We start from the raw sequence: 20,027 nt of genomic DNA, 5'->3' as shown, positions 1-20,027 counted from the left end.
CATTGAGTGTGGAAGCTCTCAGGTACTTTGTCAGTCTGTTCCACAAAGGAGCTCATTTGCTTTTTACATTTATTCCAAATACAGTGCAGCTCTCTTACACTACCAGGTTAATAAAGTTTGACTGAAATCTGGCATAGCAAATCAGGAGATGCAAATATGAAGATGTTTTATAGGTAATTCATCTACACTGCTGATGTTTCATATCTAGATATAAAAACAACTGAATAATTAATAATAAAATATTTTGTGTTACAGTGCAAAATTATTGTTACTGTAAGGTATGTTAAGTTTTATAATTCTTGTTGTCTTTTCTCCACTTATTTACTTGGAGGGAGGAATTTTTTGTATTGTTAAAAAAAAAAGGTGGGGACAGGGTATGAGGTTTTAATCTTTTAAACTGGCCCTTGGAGGCATTTAAGTTATATCCTCCTTGAGATAAATGCAGTAATGCAGGATGAGCTGACACCTCTTCTTGTGCTAGTGTTTGCCTGAAGACAGTTTTCCGCAGGGTTGGTTTAAATAGGTCAGCAATGCATTAGGACAGTTCTTTCTCAAAACTATTTCTTTTGCAACTGAAAATTATGATACTTAAGTTGGAGATTGGCAGAAAATTGTGATTTTTAAATAAAAATGTGTTGACCTGAAAGTGATTTATGTGATGTTTCTTTTGTCCTGTTGTTAAATAGTTAAAGGAAGGACTTGTGTTAAATTTGAATGTATTTTCTTTGAACATAGGTGATCAGTATTCTATATAGATAGACTACTGGAAAGACCACTGGATGAGGTCTTTCCAGTTCCTTACATGATAACATTAATACTTCCTTATCTCTACTGGAAATACTTTACCTGATATCATTGTATGACCATATTTGCCTTTTTCATAGCTGTGTTGTAGTGATTCATGGTCATCCTGCAACCAACTAATTTACCAAATCTTTCTTCTCCTTGTCATTCCCAACTGATAAGCCTATAGGTTACAGTGGAAATTTTTGTTGTTAGTGCATGAGATTACACTTTGTAATATTAACATTTATCCCACATCTACAAATTCATTAGCACACTCTTACTCTTTTTTGTGCTGAGGTCATTTGTGAAAATTCTAATATAATAAAAGCCTTTGTCTGTCTGTCTGTTTGTCCATAATGCTCTGGCGTGCACTGCTGAAAGGGTATGTGCTGATTGGCTGCGAGGGCCTGGAGCATTATGGATAGAGGGGGTAAGGGAGCAAGGGAGCTGCCATGCTGCTCCCTCCCTCCAACAACAGCCAGAAGGGAGGGGGAGGCAGTGGGGAAGATGGGAGGGAGGGGAGTGGGAAGGAGGTTTCTGGTGGCAGCCCCCTTGCCACTGCCACCCCACCCCTGCTGCCACCACTGCCACCCAGCCCCAACAACAGCCGTCAGAGAGGGGGAGGGTGCGGGGAGTGAGGGAGGAGAGAGGGAGGGAAGCAGGGAGGAGGGGCATGTTGCTGCTGTCAGGTGTCAGCAGCTGCTGCTGTGTGCAATCTCCCCTCCCCACCATTCCTGGGAGCCAGTGGCAGCGGAGGGTGGAATGGCAGGGGGTGGGGGAGTTCATGGGGGCCACACCTGGAGTGGCAAGGGGTGGGGGACCTACAGGGCTGGACACAAGCGATGGGGGGGTGGAAGGGGTGAGGGGAATGCAGGGGGTGGAAGGGGCACACAAGGCCAGATGCAGGGGGCAAGGGGAGCATGGGGCCAGAGGCAGGGGGTAGAGGGGAGGGAGGGAGTAGGGGGGCTGCAGGGGGCCAGATGCAGGGGGCAGGGAGGAGCATGGGGCTGGAGGCAGGGGGTGAGGGGGCTGCACGGGGCCAGATGCAGGGGGTGGGGAGGGACTTGGGGGGTAGGGGGGCACACAGGGCTGGAGGCAGAGTGGCGACACTGTGGGAAGCTGGGTGGCAGTGCTCTGTCCCAGCCCCACCTTCATTCATGACAGGCAATTTGCTAGTATTCTAATATTATAAAAGCCTTAGTCTGTCTGTCCATAATGCTTTATTCGCGCTCTGATTGTCTGTCTTGGCAGCCAATCAGAGTGCTCTAGATGGACAGGACAGATGGCAGAGCGTTGCCATGACAGGGGGGAGTGAGGGGCTAGAGGGCAGGGACCATGCCATCTCCTGGTCCCTGTCTCCCCTGTGCTCCTTGGAGGCAGAGGTGGATGGTGGGGACTGGAGCCCTGCCATAACAGAGGAGACGGAGCCAGGGAGTGAGGCCAGCAGCACTGGCCTCACCTCCCCCAATCTGTTCCTTGGAGCCAGGGGCTGGAGCACTCCCACCTCACCCCCCAACAAGAGCCAGCAGGGAGGAGAGGTGGTGGGGAGAGGTGGTTACTGGTAACCATGGCCATCACCCTGCAGCTGCCACACTGAGCCCACAGCTGCCACCGAGCAGCTCAAAAGGCTGTGCACTTGCTGGCTGGGGAGTGAAGACTAGCAAGCCCGAGGACACTCTGGGTGAGGGCAGGGTGAATGTGGTCCCCAGGAGAGAAGGGGCAGTATGAACAAGGCCCAGGAAGGGCGGGATGAAATAGGCCAGGTGAGAGATGGTGGAGAGTGAGAGGCCTCTGTGAGAGGGAGGTGGTATGAGTGTGGCCCCAGCAGGGCAGAATGAAAGACTCAATACTGTGATGAGTTGGGCTGGGCCTCAGGTCAGAGCTTAGCACAGCTGTTGGCAACACCTGCCAGTCATGGGACACCTTAAGGGGTGGTAGGAGCATGTACTTTTGGCCCTTAGACATCAGGGCCCTTGAAGGGCAGCCTCCCACCTAATTACTTAACAGCAAGGCATGGCAGGCGAGAGAGGTGGGCGGCATGCCCAGAGGCAGTGGGAGACCAGCACTGTGGCTGGTTGGGGACCTCCTACTTCACCACAAACTTAACTAATATTCTCTCTCAACTTCACAGTTCCCCTTTCAACACAACCTGTTTTAGTTTCCCATTAATCAGTTCCTTTCCTTCCTTACAATTATCATACCAACACCCATCTTCCCCATCTTAGTGATTTCCCATGTAGTACTGAGGTGATTAGCCATATTTGCCTGAAATCCAGTAGAAGAGCACACACCAACTGCTGAAACTTCCTTAGCCTGACGAAGGGATTTTGACCTTGAAAGCTTGCTTAATAACTATTCTCCAACTATTTGGGTTGGTCTAATAAAAGATATCAAATTCACCCAAGGAACCTTGTCTGCCTATGTCCTTAGACCAACACGGCTACAACCTACACCCTTCCACCTTCATCCTAGCATATGATGAGGTAAGTTGTTGCCTATGAAAACTCATACATCTCTGAACCAGTAAGTCTAAGGTGCCACCTTGCCTACCGTCTACCCATGTAGTATCAAATGTTTTAGACAGCAGAAATGCAGTCAATCTAATCTGTAAACTTAATTATTTTGCCAAATAAAGTGATTGGGTTAATTTGATATGACCTGTTTTTAATAAATTCATGTTGTAATTTATCTCATTTCCTATTTATTCCCATGTCTTCAATGACTTATTTCTTGTTCTAAAATGTTGTATGGTGTTTAGGTCAGATGAATACACCTTTAGTTGTTTGGAGCACTTTTAAGAAAATCTTCTTTGAATATAAGTATTATGCTTGCTAATCATATGATAGCAGGATTTTTAATAAATGTTTGGTATCAGATCTAATTTCATGTGCCATTCAGAATTCTGGATACAGATTATTTGGTCCTCCTGAGTGGACTCTGTTAAACTCTTTGAGTTTTGCTTCCACTTCAAATGTGGTGATTTCCATTTCCATACCCTCATTTTCTTTACCTGTCCTGCCTCTGCCCTCAGTTCAACATTGTCATCTGAAATGCTTTTAGCTTAGCAGTTTTTGAGATAGTGATGTGTGAAAAAGAAAAAAAAAAGTACATATTCTATTTTTATTCTGAAAAGTTATATCTATTTTACTTCTCCATCACTCAGATTTTCCTTTAGTAGATTTGCTTTTAAAGATATTTCTCAAATGGAGAAAAAAACATCCAAGGGTTGAAACTAAGCTTGGTAAATTTCAGTTCTAAATGAGATTTTGTTGTGGGGGTGTTGTTTGTTTTTTATAAACATAGTCAAGAGAAAAAAAGAAGGCTTCTTCATAACTTTATCAGTGATACTAAACAACATCATTAATAGCAAGTATTTTGTTATGTCTATAATTAGGTCACAATACAGCAAAGCACTTTAAGCACTTAACTTTTACCAGAAACTTAATTCCCTTTGGCTTCCATGAAATTTAAGTAGATGCTTAAGTGTTTTGCCAAATTGGGTTCATAATTACCTTGCATTGGAAATGTCAGAGTTGGAAAGGAGAAGGAAAAAAAGAACACAAGACTCCTCTGTGGTCGCTCACTTAGGTTGAGGGAGTTCTGTTGATGGAAGAAAACATTTCTCTTTATGTACCTTATGGTATGGGATGCATTTTTAAATGTGATATGTGTTACTTGATAAACTGAACTGGTTAATAACATTTTGGGGGGAGGTTGTTATTTGTGTTATTTAAGGTATGAATCCTGTACCGAGATGAGTAAAATAACAAGCATGCAACAATCTGCTGCTGAGCATGGAAGGTTCTGACTGTTGCTGGGCAGATCACCAAGTGCTGGCACACGGCCAGAGCCCTGTTGCTGGGCAGATTACCGGGGTTTGGGGAGCTGCCAGAACATTGCTGGACAGATTACTATCTGCTCACACAGCAAAAATTAAAGAGCTACAGGACTGACCCTTCCTTCCCAACCCCAGGACCATGGACTTCTTGAAGAGCTCTGTTCCATGCCTTTTAAATCACATTTGATTTTTCTTTCCTTCTCTGAGCTCCTCCTTTTGTCCAGGAAATAGGATAAAATATGGTAGCAGGAACAGAGTTGTCTCTTCTGTTTCCTTTCCTTATGTTGCTTTATAATCTTTCCCCCAAATTTGCCATGAGCCATGAACCCGCAACTGGTTTACTAACATTTCTTAACGTTGTATAGTGCATGTCAACTTTAACCTTTTTTCCTTGCTGCTGATACTTTTTCTGGCCACACTTCAGGTTCCACAGATGGCTTTATCCAGCTGCTGGATGACACAGTGGATTTTCTGTGCTTTTCAAAAGATACATTTGTGTTTACTGAAATATTTCAATAAATCTCACCACCCAACCTTGCAGCTGGCCTGAGAACTGCGTAGGTCTTGAAATTTCAGGAAGGCACTAGCATCTGCACCGTAATAACGTTAATCTCACTTGGCTAACTTTCCTACCTTTAATTCCTAACTCTATAATGCGCCCCTTCTGCCAGCCCCACCTGCTTTTATCCCCAAGGACACCCCCCCCCCCCATTCTGATTATGGGACTACTAGATGAACAAGTCAGGTGGCCATACACTGAGCCGAGTCACTAACATGCAGAGCCTGAATGGACAAGGCTCACACCATGAGCAGCCACTGAGGAGGAAGCAGAAGTATGATTGCAGAGCAAATGCTTCAGCAATCTGTGGGACAGACAGCAGTGTTCAAAGAGGGTATCACAAAATGTGTCCAAATCGGCTTAGTCTGAGCACACATTAATTTTAAGCAATTCTTATTTAATTTTACCATTATTTGTATGGTACAGAAACTGCTGCCTCAGCTGGCAGGCTATGCTAGTTTGCTGTTGATTTGAGAGAGCTGGTCTTCAAATAGGTTTGTCTGTAAGAGTGTTCTCATTATCCGAAAGAACAAATGGACTTCTGTTTGATTTATGATCATCTGATGTTAATGGGCAACCCCCCTGTGGGAAATAAGTGCCCTGATCTCATGTCCTTCATCCAATATGGTTGCAGAAGTAGGAGAGCAGATCTCCCCCTCCTCATATACTCATCACGTCTTAGGATCCAGTGGTTTAGCCATGAAATGCAAATATTATTGTATGTGTTGTAGAGATGATATATAGGAATACACATAGAGGAGGGTGTGTGTATGTATATTCATCTCTAGTTATAAGATAACCCACTTGCTGCATCTTGGTGTAGTTGCTGATCGTAAACCTAGACAGTGTGAGGAGAATTAAGCCAAGGCTTACCACTTAGCCTTATAAAATTAGGCTGCCATTTTTTTTTTTAAAGGCTGCTCAGGAAAGAATACTGCCAATCCCTCATGATATTTGGTGAAAGGCTCCCAGTAGAAGCCAGCTTCAGGAAATCTGGACCCTGAAAAACTTGTTGGCAACAAGAAGACTCTTCAGTGTTGCTTATTGGAATGTGAGAACAATATTTTTAATAACAAAAAATAAAATAACACAGATGATGAGGGACAGCTAAAGATTTGAAATCCTAGGTATCAGTAAGAGCAGACTGACCTGTGGATAAGAGAAACACTTCCAGCAAGAGAAGCAGTACCTTATTTGCTCAGGCTGCAGTGACAATGAACATTCAGAGGGAGTAACCTATTGTGACAGACGGGAGAAAAATCACTCAGCAACTAGGAACCAGGCAACTAATGTATCATATATGCCAGATTCTCAGCCATATTCCTAACATGCTAGTCTGGTCCTACAGAGGAATGCAACAGCAGGAGCAACGATGAGTTCTACAAATACTACCAATGTGCGAGTGACAAAACAACAATGTAAGACTTCCTGTGATGGGTGACTTAAATGCTGAAATGGAATGTGACAGCCAAGGAATGGAAAGAGCAGTGGGAAAGGGTGGGCTGGAATCAACAACCAAAGTGTTGAATGATTCACTGAGTTGTACTTGCCACATGACCTAGTTATTATGAATACTCAGTTCCCTGACAAAGCTGGTAAAGCTGAAGCTGCTGCTCTGATAGGAAATCACAGGGACATTTACCAAGGCTCTAAAACCATATGTGGAAATCTTAAAATAGGAAATGGGCCAAACTAAAGCAAAGACAGAAACATGGTTACAACTGAAGTACAACAGAAAAGCCAGATAAGCAGAGCATTTCAAAGAAGTCCTGACTAGACTGAGCCCCACCTCAACATCAGATGTCAAATAAACATACCCAAACAGCTTGATCTTAACCCAGTCCAGTAGAGATATCAATCTTGCAATCAAGGAGCTAAAAAGCAAAGGATGCAATGGAGCAAAAGGAGCAAAAGAAGATGAAATTGCAGCAGAAATACTAAAAGCTCTTGACACCACCACCCTAACTAAAACTGACAGAGCAGATCAAGCAGAACTGGCTGATCATGCAAAAAATTAACCCTGGTTAAATAGAGGCAGTAGATGCAATACTTGCAGAAGAACAGACTTTTTTTATGCCCAAGATATCCAGTGTAGGCCAGATATTCACACCTAAGGACAATCATAGAAGAATGCACAAAATAGCTGGTTCTCCATGTCCTTGATTTTACTGACTTTCAAAAAGTGTTTACCATCCCATAATAACTTACACTGGAGAATATCTTTTAATCCTACAAAATTCTAACTAAAATATATGACTTTGATGCCATCACCCTAGATGAAAAGTTCTCTATAAGAATGAACAGCCAGATAAGGTTCATTAACTGTGGAGAGATGTATGAAACTGGGCTGCGTTTTCTGTTTGCTGCTATTCTGCACTGATATACATTGAATAATGAAGTGTATATGCTAAATGATCACTGATATAGCATGAGCTGAAGGAAAATGTCTAGAAGGTCTAGACCTTACTAATGTCATTGCATTGTTAGGCAATACCCCCAAAAACTGAAAACAAAAACAGATGATCTGGCAAAAATTGCAGCCTAACAGGACTCCTGGGCTAGGGACAGGCATTCAAAAAGCCTGAGCCTGAATTGAGTCAATCTTTGCAGGTTAGTCTAACCTGGCTAGGGTAAATTAGCTTGTAACTGGACAGACATCCCCTCTGGACTGAAAAAACTCAGGCACATGCCTGCAGTGGCTCAGGCTACAAGCCAGAGGATGCTAGAGCAGCCCTCTCTGCCCTTCTACAGTGCTGAGTTGAGTGGGGTGCGTGGCATGGCATGGCCAGGCCCTGGCAGGATGCTCTGATGTCCCCCACCACATCCTGAGCAGCCCAGCAGGGAATGTATCACCCCTAACTCAGTGTTTATCAACCCATTGATAAAACAAAGCCTCTCCATTAGTTCAAACTCTTCTTCAGCAGCTTTTCCAAGGAAGGACAGTACCAGCTATCTGTTGATTAGCTCTAAAAAGCCTATCTGTATTTGTCGTCTCCCACAGGATGGACTGTAGTCAGCATATGGTCTGCTAGCTAATGCTGAGAGGTCTCTGTGTAAAGCATAGGGATGGGGGGAATAATCCCTGCTAAGCAGGGAGAAGCCAGGAAGATGCCTGCAGTCTCTGCTGGAGCTCCAGCCAGGGAGCAGAGGGGAGGGGCCAGCTCTGCTGTGGAGCAGAGAGCCCTGCCCAGCCCAGAGAGCATGCCAGGATTCTGAGGAAGAGCAAGGAGTCTGGGACAGACATTGCATAAACCAATTTAACTCAAATCAGGTAAGTCTGATACTACATTCAACCAGGTCTATCTCAAACCAGTTTCAGCCATTTTCAAACTGGTTTATGTGCACTAAACATCTGTTCTGTTACAGATTTAAACCAGTTTCTGATCAGTTAAACCGGCTTGTTTGTAATGTCTATCCCTAGCCCTGATCAATTACTGAAAAGTAAACATTCTTAAAACCTCCGTGTCAAGTACTAACATGACATTAAAAGAGCAAAAACGTTAAGAAGCTAGAACATTTCACCAACCTCGACAGCACCTAACTAGTAGCTCTGTGCAAGTAGGGAAGTATTCAATTCAGATTTGGATTTGAATTTGGATTTGGCCAATTCAGAGGACAGTGATTCAATTCAGTGATTTGAATCACTGCTCCCGTTCGATTTGGCTGAATCAGAATCAGAGATTTGGCGCTGATTCGGAGATTCGGATCGGTCAGGGAAAGGCAGGCACAGCTGGGCAGCTGCAGGTCCTCCCGTGGCTCCTCCAGCTCTGCCTGCCTCTCCTTGGGTGGGGGGAGCTGTGGGAGAAGCCCCCATGGCTGCTCTGCCTGGCCCCATCCCCTGCTTGGCCCCAGCCTAGTCCCGGCATTTAAAAACAAAAAACAAAAAGCCCTGCACTCACTGGCTGCAGCAGCAGTGATTGGGGCCTCTGGGTGCTCATGGCAGATGCCCCCCCATGCAGCTTGGCACCTGTGCGGCTGCTGCCCCAGGCATGGGTGCAGCACAGCTCAGCAGTGTGCCACGCACTGCCTGGGAGCTGGAGTGCCAGGCTCTGGGGCTGAGCGGTGTCAGGCTCTGGCTGACACATGGAGCTGCCCCAGCTCCCAGACAGCATGCAGTACTCTGCCGAGCTGCACTGCACCCGCGCCATGGGACAGCTGCCACACAGGTGCCAAGTACAGGGGGTGATCCCTGCTGCTCCCCACTGCCCTGTGCTGTGCAGGGGGGGCTCTGCCATGAGTGCCCAGAGGCCCTGATCACCACTGCCAGAGTCAGTGAGTATGGGGCTTTTTTTTTTTTTTAAAGTGCCGGGAGGCTGGGCTGGGCAGGGGATAGGGCCAGACAGGGAAGCCATGGGGGCTTCTCCCATGGTTCCTCAGTCTATGCCTGCCTCTGCCCTGGTGGGGGGGAGCCACGGGGCCTATGCCCTGCTGCTGCTTACCCAGCTGGCTTAGGGAGGGGGGGTGTGATGCAGGCATGACTTACTCTGTGCAGCAGCAGGACATAGCCCCCGCTCCCAGCACCACCATGCCTGCATCGTCACTGGGAGTGGGGGCTCTCCCCTTTCACCACTTTCCAGCCGGCATAGCAGGCACGGGATGAGGGTGCAGCAACGTTGGGAACAGAGACTATGCCCTGCTGCTGCTTGCCCCCTTCCACCTGGAGCAGGCTGCGCCTGCATCCTGCCTCCTCCAATGTGGCTGGGCAAGTGGCAGCAGGGCAAAGACCCCGCTCCCAGTGCTGCTGTGCCTGCATCCCCCCCCCGCCCCAATTCTCCTCCCCGAGTAACACGCCCTGCCACCCCGGCTGGGCAGCTTGTCCCAGCCCCAGCCCCAATCCCTCCCTCCCCCACACCCCTTCCTTCCCCCCAACCCCAACAGACTTACCAGCTGCTTGATTAGTCTATGGCTGAATCTCCAAAGTGGCCGAATTTTTTCTGAAGATTTTCCAAATCGATTCAGATGCTTTGAATTGATTCGGAGCTTTTAATTGGTCTCCCGATTCGATTCATATTTGGAGATTTGATCCCGAATTGGGCCAAATCTCCTCCAAACCAAATCAGCTACTGAAGCTTTGCACAGCCCTGCTAACTAGTCAAATGAGACTTCAGGAAAGAAGTGACAACAAGAATAGAAAAGGAGTACCCAGCATTCATTAAGTTAAACATCATATGGAAATATATAGCAGAAGAACAAAATGGAAAATGTTCACTGCAAACATAATAGTGCTAACATACTGCTGCAAGAGCTATAGATCTACCAAAGTGTTAGATAAGGAACTAGATGCCTTAAGAAAAGCAGTTTTCCAGGACTGATACTGGGCATTGGATGGGAAGACTTCATTACCAGTGAAAAGATCTAAGAAATCAACCAGCAGCTTGTTTCCATTAGGATCAGAAGGAAGCACTGGAAATATGTGGAGGACATAGTCCAGGTGCCAACACAGATTCTCACATGAAGCCATTGGATGGGAACCAACTGGTGCAAGGAAAACAGAGCATCCAAATGAAATCTTAAAAAAAAATGTTTAATAGGAAGGGCAGAACAATGGATATCAGTATCACAGAGCAGATGGAATCAGCAGCACTTGACAGAAAGGACTGGAAATTACTAATTTCTGCCCTGTGCACCTGGACCGATGCAGTAATAATAACAGAACAGTTACTAGAAAGTCAAATATAGTCCAGTAACCCTTTCTATACTTTGATCAGTTGTGTTTTCTTTGGGAAATAAAACTTGCTTTATTTGAGACCATTTAGTTTATAGGTTGTTACTGGAGATAATTATTGTGAGCTTGTCTGAAGATGTAGGAAATTAAACTCCTACCGCTGTGAGGCCAAGTATAAAGATACCCAATCTTGAGCATACTACCCTCACCTGGAGTACGGCACCCTTTCTTTGCTAAAGGGTGCTGCCAAGTACTTGCTGCAGTCCCGATGGGCTCAGGGAAAAAGTCCAGATGCTGTGAAGAGTTGACAGGTACAGGGGATGGATAATGTCATTCCCCAAAGAAAAGAACATGATCTGGAGTTTAATGCCTTCGATGTTGTGTTGTATTTGGAGTGTAAAAACATTTTAAATAATAATTATTTGTGTATATGAAGAGTAAACAAGGGATTTTATTAATAATATTGTATTGCATTTCCAGAGTTTGCCCTTGTTCCTGGTATCCCTAAGATTTAACCCTAAATATTCTAATCCTAAATATACTAGTACATGATCAGAGAGGGAACTAATGTTCCTATATTTTTATTCCTTTTTTTACTTGAGTGTTTAGCTAAATTTGGGGGTCTGTTAACTGCTGTTGGGCACAGATTATGCTTTTGATGTGGTCCTTTTTATTTACAAAGTACATACAAACTCTTGTTTCCCTGAATGCAGAAAGACTCACAGTAGAGTCAAACTTGCTCAAAATTGCAAGTCCTTTTCTAGTTAGCACTTGGCACAAAGGCTGCTTTACAGCCTTGGGGGAAAATAAAGTAGTGCTTTACTTTCAGCTTGATGCACCCTTGCACCAAGCTCAACACATGCCCAGAAGAGGCATCACATCAGTTTGACCTGGCTCTCCCAGCATCTGTATAGCTCACGTAGTTCAGTGGGGCTTTTTTGGCATTTTTATCTAATCAGCTATTAGATAAAAGCACCAAAAAGTCCCACTGAAGTATGCAATCTTTACAGATGTTAGACAAGCTGGGTCTAATCTCTTCTGGTAAAGCGCTATTTTGGTTTTTTGGGTTTTTTCATGTCTGTCAGCACCCAAGAGCTCTACCTTTAGGCTTTTCTCAGAGCTATGCAACTATTTATTGTTCTGGTTGTATTTCACTCTACCCTCATTTTTTCTGGTCTTTCATCTACTTTTCTCATAAAAACAGATGCACTTACATACCTCCACCAACCAGTCTCCAGCAAAAGGCTATGTCCAAGAACTTTCATGTGGCTGTTATCTTAGCTCTCTGGGTCCACAAAAAACATATAATTGTTTCATTCATTATTAGCAATGAATTATTTCACCCATCACTTTTACTGAGATTTAACTTAACTGTAGCCACGTCTATGCAAGCCGCTACTGCACAATAGTTACTGCATATTTATTTAGTATTTGTATGAAGAGGTGCTCCTAAATAAATATAAGTGCTAAATAATTGTGCAGTAACCTGACTTACTGCACAGTAGCACTGATGAATGCCTTTTTTGTGATGCTCAGTAGCCTAATACTACTGCACAGTAGCATTGCATCACAGTTTTTGCCATACAATACTACTGCGCAGTAGTATCAGGCTACTGCACAGTCAGTGCCTCATGTAGACACACCCTGTAACAGCATACTCTTGTATTTTTTTGAAGAAATTTATCTGATCTTGTCTTAGGAGTGTGTTACAGGAAGTTTGTATGTAGGCCTTAGCTCAAGAAAGCAATCCTTGTCCAGAAAGAGCAGTTAGCATATACTTTGCTTTAATCATGTGTTTAAAGCCTATGAAATCAACTTAAGAATGTGTGTATGAACATGCTTTCTTGACTAGGGAGAGATCTAAGCACATGCTTAATTGTTTTCTTGAGTTAGGAACACAATGGGGATACCATTGATTGTGTTGCCTGTACTTTCACTCTCACTGTTAGCAGCAACTGTGTTAAATACAGTGAGTTCCTGGCAGATAAAAACTGCTCATTGCAAATACTAGACCTAAATTATACAACAATTATTTAAGTGAGAGCATTCTGAAAGACTTCCTCAATTTATGATAATGTGGGCACGTCTACATGTTCATTAATGGGCAGTGGTTACTGTGCATTAAATTTAGTACTTGTATAACCAAGTATTAAATAATGCACAGTAACCAGAGTTACTGCACAGTAGCTCCAGTGAACACCTTTTTAGTGACACTACTGCACAGTAGCCTAATAGCACTGTTTGTGCTGTGATGCGCTACTGCGCGTATTATTAGGCTACTGCACAGTTAGCGTCTCATGTAGATGTGCCCAGTAATGCATCAGGATGAAGTCCATAAGTTACAAAATGGTTTTGAGATGTAGCGATATCTATTTAACAACATCCAGTATTGTCGTATATTAGAACATTCAGTTATAAACTGGTGGATATATGAAAACTATATTAACATATTGTGTTCTGCAAATAGAAGTTGTTTAATTACCTAACAACAGGCAATTTACAGGGGCAAGAATGAGATCCTAAGCAGTGAACAATCTGACTAAATGAATGGGGTGCTAATCTTATTTAGCTGTCAGCTCTCCTATTCTGTTAAAATGGATGTTATTGTCATCTCCACTGAGAAGTCCAATGACAGAGAAAATGGCGTTGTTTAAATTTTGTGTTATTACCTGGCATTAAGCCTAGTTTTGCCATTAGGGGGACTGCTGCAATTTTACTCCTTGTTCAAGGGAGAACAGTTAAGTTTGACCAGTTGTGAATGAGGTTGTTGAAGACTCTCACTTGTGTCCAATCAGTCATTTCTTGGAATAATATTTTAGCACAAATAATACACCATGAAATTAGTGAATTTAATTGAAACAAATATCTGAGATGAGACCTCCCCAAAAGCAAATATGCCAGCTCATGAATATTTCATGCAATCAAGGACCTTACATTCTTTTATGAGAGAGAGAAAATTTTGGCCAGGACATCACAGCATGCTCTTTGTTTTTGTTTTTGTTTTTTCAAAGTACCCAAGGATCTGCTGCTGTCTGGTTCCCTTGGGAATGGGCTGATTGGACCTTTTGTCTAGAAGCCTTGGAAATTGGTCTTATCATTAAGGCCATATTCTATAAGTAGCTTCAAAAATGTTTTAGAAATTGTACATGAATAGGAAGACATTTCCTGTTATTGTAAGGCTGATGTGGTTTAGACAGGAAAGGGATAGCTTTGAAGGAATGAGATTCAATGCACAAGGAAAACGAACAAGATAATGATTGACACATTTAATGGATGAAATCTTTAGATTTCACCCCACACAAACCTCTCTGCTTGAGCTAACAGCATAACTGATAGCAGCTGTAGGTTGCCATCCTCTATGTGGATAAATCTTAATGAGGGATGTGACACACACACTTTTCAAAGATGTATCATTCATATTTTCTGACAGGAAAGGAATGGTCACCTGGAATTTTTGTAGGCTCTGAAGGAGACTGTCATATAATAGATCTGATTTAGACTGCCAATGTAGTATTCTTTGCCAAACTGCTGTGAGCCTGTGGTCAGAAATAACTAGAGACCATGTTTTAAGCCAGGGGTGGCCAACGCACAGTACACATGCCACAAGCAGCACAGGCAACTTCTGTGTGTGGCATACGGCAGGTGGGGGAGGGAACAGAAAACAGAGCAATAAATTGAGCAGAGGAAGAGGACTGGAGTTGCACCCCAGAGGGTACAGGGCTTCTCTTGTGGCACACCTGTCAGAAAGGTTGGTCCCCATTGTTTAAAAGAATTAGTCAAGTTGGCCATATCTTGGAGTGGCTGATAAGTTCATGTGTGGGTCTTTCTTTGTCTTGAACAGAAGTTCTTAACTTTTTAGACTCCAGACACCTCTCCATAACTTTTCTGAGTTTAGTAGCGCCTTATTTATTACAGTATCTATCTATCTATCTATCTATCTATCTATCTATCTATCTATCTATTAGGGCTGTGTAAAACAGCACCATTCCACTTCGACTTCCGTTTTGACAAAACAGCATTTCGTTTCGAGTTTAATTTCATTTCAAAAGCACTGTTTCGTTTTGTTTCATTTTGTTTTGTTTCGTCAAAACTCTTTGGCTCTTTCGAGGCTGTTTTGCCCATAGATTATAATGGAGAATCATAAAATATAGCAGGCAGGCAGATCAGGACCAGGAGGGCTGTGGGAGCTGTGCTGGAATTCTCCCAGGGTTTCAGGCCCCGGATCTGCCTGCAAGATGACAGACTGGCACTGAGTGCAGCCCGCACCCAGTGCTGGGAAGATCGGTGTTGCCACTGGCCCCAGGTGGCAGCACTTGGCTGCCTCCTGTCATCTGACAGGCAGATTGGGGGCCTGCACCCCTGGAAGGACTCTGACACAGCCCTCACAGCCCTCCTGGGGGTGCAGGTGGGCTCCCAATCTGCCTGCCAGATGACAGGAAGCAGGTGCTGTCGCCTGGGGCCAGTGGCAGCACTGATCTTCCCAGTGCTGGTCCCAACCGGCAACAGCTGCCTACTTTCATCTGGCAGGCAGATCAGGGGCTCACCCGCACCCCCAGGAGGTCTGAAGGGGCTGTGCCAAAGTCCTCCCGTGGCTGCGGGCCCCCAATCTGCCTGCCAGATGACAGATTGGTACTGGGTGTGGGCGAGCCCCCAGTCTGCCTGCCAAATGAGAGGAGGTGGATGCTGCCAGCTGGGACTGGCACTGGGAAGATCAGTGCTACTGCTGGCCCCAAGTGGCAGCATCTGGCTGCCTCCTGTCATCTGACCAGCAGATTGGGGGCCCACACCCCTGCGAGGACTCCAGCACAGCCGCCACAGCCTTCCCTGTGGTGCTGGTGGGCCCCCAATCTGCCTACTAGATGAATTGGGGTGACCGCCCTGGGCACTGCACTTTGGGGGGCCCTGAAGAGCCAGACAGAGTGGCTGTGGGGACTCTGCATCACCACCACTGCTGGCTTCGCATCTGTCCACTCGCTCCCCTACCCCCACAGCTGCAGCAGCCTGCCAGAGCCAACTTGAGGAGGGTGCGGGGCCAGGGCAAATCAGTTTGTGTGGGGACCTACCAGAGGCAGCACTGATCTCCCTGGAGCTGGGTGTGGGCTGTGCCCAGCACTGGTCTGTCATCTGGCAGTTAGATCGGGGCCCACAGCCCTGGGAGGACTCTAGAATAGCCCCCGCAGCCCTCCTGGGGGTGCAGGCAAGCCCCCAATCTGCCTGCCTGATGAAAGCAGATGGGTACTGCTGGTTGGGACCAGCGCTGAAGCCAGTAAATCTGGCTTCAAAACTCAAAACATTTTGAAACTTTCAAAACATTTTGAGTTCCCTTGTTTTATTTCAAAGCTGTTTCAAAGGCTTTTCTTTCATTTTGATTTCATTGTTTTGAGCTCAAAACATTGAAACAGCTTTGAAATGAAACACTGGGTGAAATTTAGCACAGCCCTACTATCTATCTATCTACACACACACATAAGCTGTTCTATGTCATCTGTATATATAGCCACAGAGACTGTCCCTGCCCTGGTGACCTGTGAGTGCAAAGGGAAGTAGGCATCTCCTTCACTCAACCTGCCCTGGGTCTCATGGATTTGATGTCAGGGTTCCCACAGGGTTCTTGAGAGCTGGGGAGATATCGTGCCTAAGCTGGAGGCTGCTATTGCACAGCTGAGCTACAATGCTGGGCAAGCGAGGACATAAGGGCTGGGTCACAGCATCAGCTAGTCTATGCTGCTCTGGAAGGAAGCCCAGGCAGACTCCTGTTTCCCAGGGCAAATACCACCTGCTACTTGTCTTCTAAGTAGCCCATCTGACACTTAAGGGCACAGGTTACCCAGCATGTTGGAAGAACATCAGGGGCCCAATCCCACCTGGGTGAATCAGCACTAGAATCTGGAGTGGTGCTGCTTGCCTCAGCTGAACCCAAAAGAGGCAGGAATGGCACCTACTGCAGTGTCTGCTGCCAACCTTCCACAGACATAACTAGTAAGCTTTGTGTCCTGGGCCAGCATATCCTAAACCCTGTGGGCACCTACACTCACAGTTCTGCCTGCTGTGAGGAAGCCTTTCTCTACCTTGCTTTGTGCTCTTCTCTGCACCAGGGTTGCCAACTGTCAGTAAAAAAAATCAAGCTAAAAAGCCTGTCAGTAAAGTCAATAAAAAATGTAACCCATCAGTAAAAACTCTAAGCAGATGCAGCTTGATTGAACTGGAACAGACAGAGCACAGCAGCACCACCTGGTGTCTGAGTGGAAGCACAGCACCCATCAGAGAGCACTCACTCAGCCTTGTGCTGTTGCTGCTGCAACCCAGGCTGCCTATAATACTGCTGGATCACAGGTAGGTTTTTGGGGGGTCCACGTGGGGATGGGGAGAGTGGGGCCATCAGAGGCAAGCCTGGGGTGGGAGGCAGGATGGTGCAGATGGCCAGATTGTGGGGATGAATAGGAGTGCCCTTGTGGGGCAGGGGGAAGAGGGGAGGGAGGCAGCAGAGTGTAAAACCATTGCTGCAATCAAGAAGGGTTGCCAACCCAAGAAAACTTTTTTTAATTAAACTTTTTACTGACAGCCAAACTTTTACTTTTTTGTATGGTTCATGTTAAACCCCTACATTTGAACTCATCCCTTCTAACTGGGACATGATAGCAGAAGAGTTATTAGCAGAAGAGCTATATTTACATTATGTAAAACATATACAGTAAAAACTCGTGGCAGTAGAAAGTTTAGCTGACAGTAAAACACTTGTAGATTGTCAGTAAAAGAAAAAAATTCTAGGGTTAGAAACCTTGCTCTGTACCTCCTCTGTAGTACCCAAGATGCCTGCTTCCTTCCCATCCCTTCCTGATTTGTGCTGACAGTTGCTTTTTCACCCTCCTAATGCAGCCCTGTCACTTACCCTCCTATGGTTCCCCTGTGAGCTGCATGAGCAGGTGGAAGGGACCACAGTTGGGCATGAGAGTGCCCAGCAGGTTTGAAAAATGCTGACTCAGAGCACAGACCAATAGGCAGAGAAGACCTGAGGGTTACCCCTCTAAGCCCCTTGTCAGTCCCAAATTATGCTACTGTAACCTCACTTCAGGCCAGGTTGCAGTGGGGTGCTCCTTCTGTCTCAACTGCATCCTGCTCCAATGCCACACAATGTCTTCTGGAAACAGAGGCACCTGGGGTGGTGAGGTGGCAGCAGCAGTGCCAGTACCAGCACCAGTGCCAGGGTAACCTTGAAAGTATCTCGTGGAACCCAATTAAGAACCAGTGGTCTAGGAGCAAAGCTTCAAATAGAAATGAGTACCAGAAGCCAGAGTTTGTTTTTCTTTTTTTCAGTTATTTTCTCACTCCTGTTCTGCATATCTGTCTTGTTTGGTCTTTAGAGGAGTGGATTTTAGTAGCAGCAGCTGCAAAAACAGAGGGGATCTGTTACCTTTGATTTTTAATATATAAAGTGGTTTGGGTCAGAGAATGGTAATGCTTGCTTTTTCTTCACTTGACTGCATATGCTATTGAATAAAATCTGCCTCGTTTGTATATATATATTTAGTCTTTAAATAGGGTTTAAGTGAGACTCAAGGGGTAGATAGGCCATGTGTTGGCTCTCTGCCCCGGGTATATTTCACTCTATTGTGATGCTCATTTGTAACAAGGGTCCATAGTGAGAGTGTAGAACTTATTTTTAAACAAAGAACATCCTATTCTACAAAATGTTTTCATTGAATGCGGCAGGCAAGATTCTTTGGGTAGATCTGATGTCTTTTATAAGACCAACTGAGTAGTTGGAACAAAGTTCTTTGCAAGCTTTCGGGCACAGGTACCCTTCTTCAAACATAAGGAGACTGCTGTTGTTCTGAGATCTTCCAGGAATGAAGGAAGCTAAAAGTGTGAAGGGAGGTTAGTGAGACTGTAAATAGATGGAAATTAGGACAACAGTGGGTACAGAGGGGAGGAGAGGGGAAGAACAAGGTGGGGATGGGAATGGGTGAAGGAATGCCAAAGCTAAGAAAGGGAGACTTTGCTGTAGTGATGAGTTCTCCAAAGTAGAAAAGAAAAGTAGTCTGTGAAAAAGTAAATAGCTGGAAATTAGAAAAACAAAGGGTAGAGAAGGAGAGGAGGGGAGGAAGGGCTGTGGGGAATGTAAATGCTGTAAATGGTAAGTTCAGGCAGGTACCTGGTGAATCAGATGTCAGGCAGGTTGTAATGTGTCATAAATCCAATGTCTATATTGAGTCCATGATTTTTGATATCCATTGAGAGACAGTGATTGTCTTTTGAGAAGTGTGCACCCACAGGTAATTGGATATTTTTGTCTTTGATGGATATTCAGTGCGTGTTCATTCTGGTGTGCAGTTGTTCTTTGGTTTCTCCTACATATTTTCCATCAGGGCATTTGGTGTACAGAATTAGATATATAACATTTCTGGAGGTGCAGGTGTAAGATCCAGGAGTCGTGATGGTTCTGTTGTGTGGTTATTGTGGGAGTGGTGGAAATTTGTTGATAAGGTTTGCATTTCTTGTCCCGGCATGGTCTGGATCCACTTGGTATGGTTTGGGTCATAAGGAGTTTGCTTCTGGTGATGAGGTTAGTGAGGTTTGGTGTTTGTTTAAAAGCTAGGATGTGTTGTTCTAGAAAGATCTCTTTAAAAATTGGGTCTTCTTCTAGTATGGATTGCAATTATTTGCGGATTTTCCATGTAGGTCCCAGGGAAGGGTGGTGTATCATAACTAATGGTGTGCGATTCGTGGGAATTTACTTATTGTACTGCAGGGAGACTTCACGTGGCATCTGGGTGGCTCTTTCAAAAGTATGATTTACCTCTCTTGACAAATGTCCTTGTTGGGTGAAAGCCCTTTTGAAATTTGTGAGGTGGGATCATGGGTATTCTCGGTGCAAATTCAGTGGTATCAGAGAGCTTGGCTGTACAGCTTTCTTGGTGTGTTTAGGATGATTGTTGGCTCTGTGTAAATGTGTATGTTGGTCATTGAGTTTCTTGTATACGGTGGTTTGTATTTTACCATTTTGGATATTGATCATGGTGTCCAAAAAGGGAAACACTGGTGTTAGAGTATTCAAGAGAGAGTCTGAATGAAGGGTGATAATTGTCGAATTTTTGGTGGTGCACTTTTGAACTAAAAACATCAAAGGTGTTTTAGTTCAAAAGCACACTGCCACCATTTTCTCAGTGCTGATGCACATT

Source organism: Alligator mississippiensis, chromosome 4 (genome assembly GCF_030867095.1).
Source record: "Alligator mississippiensis isolate rAllMis1 chromosome 4, rAllMis1, whole genome shotgun sequence".
NCBI lineage: Eukaryota > Metazoa > Chordata > Crocodylia > Alligatoridae > Alligator > Alligator mississippiensis.
Note: the sequence above shows the minus strand (reverse complement) of the source record.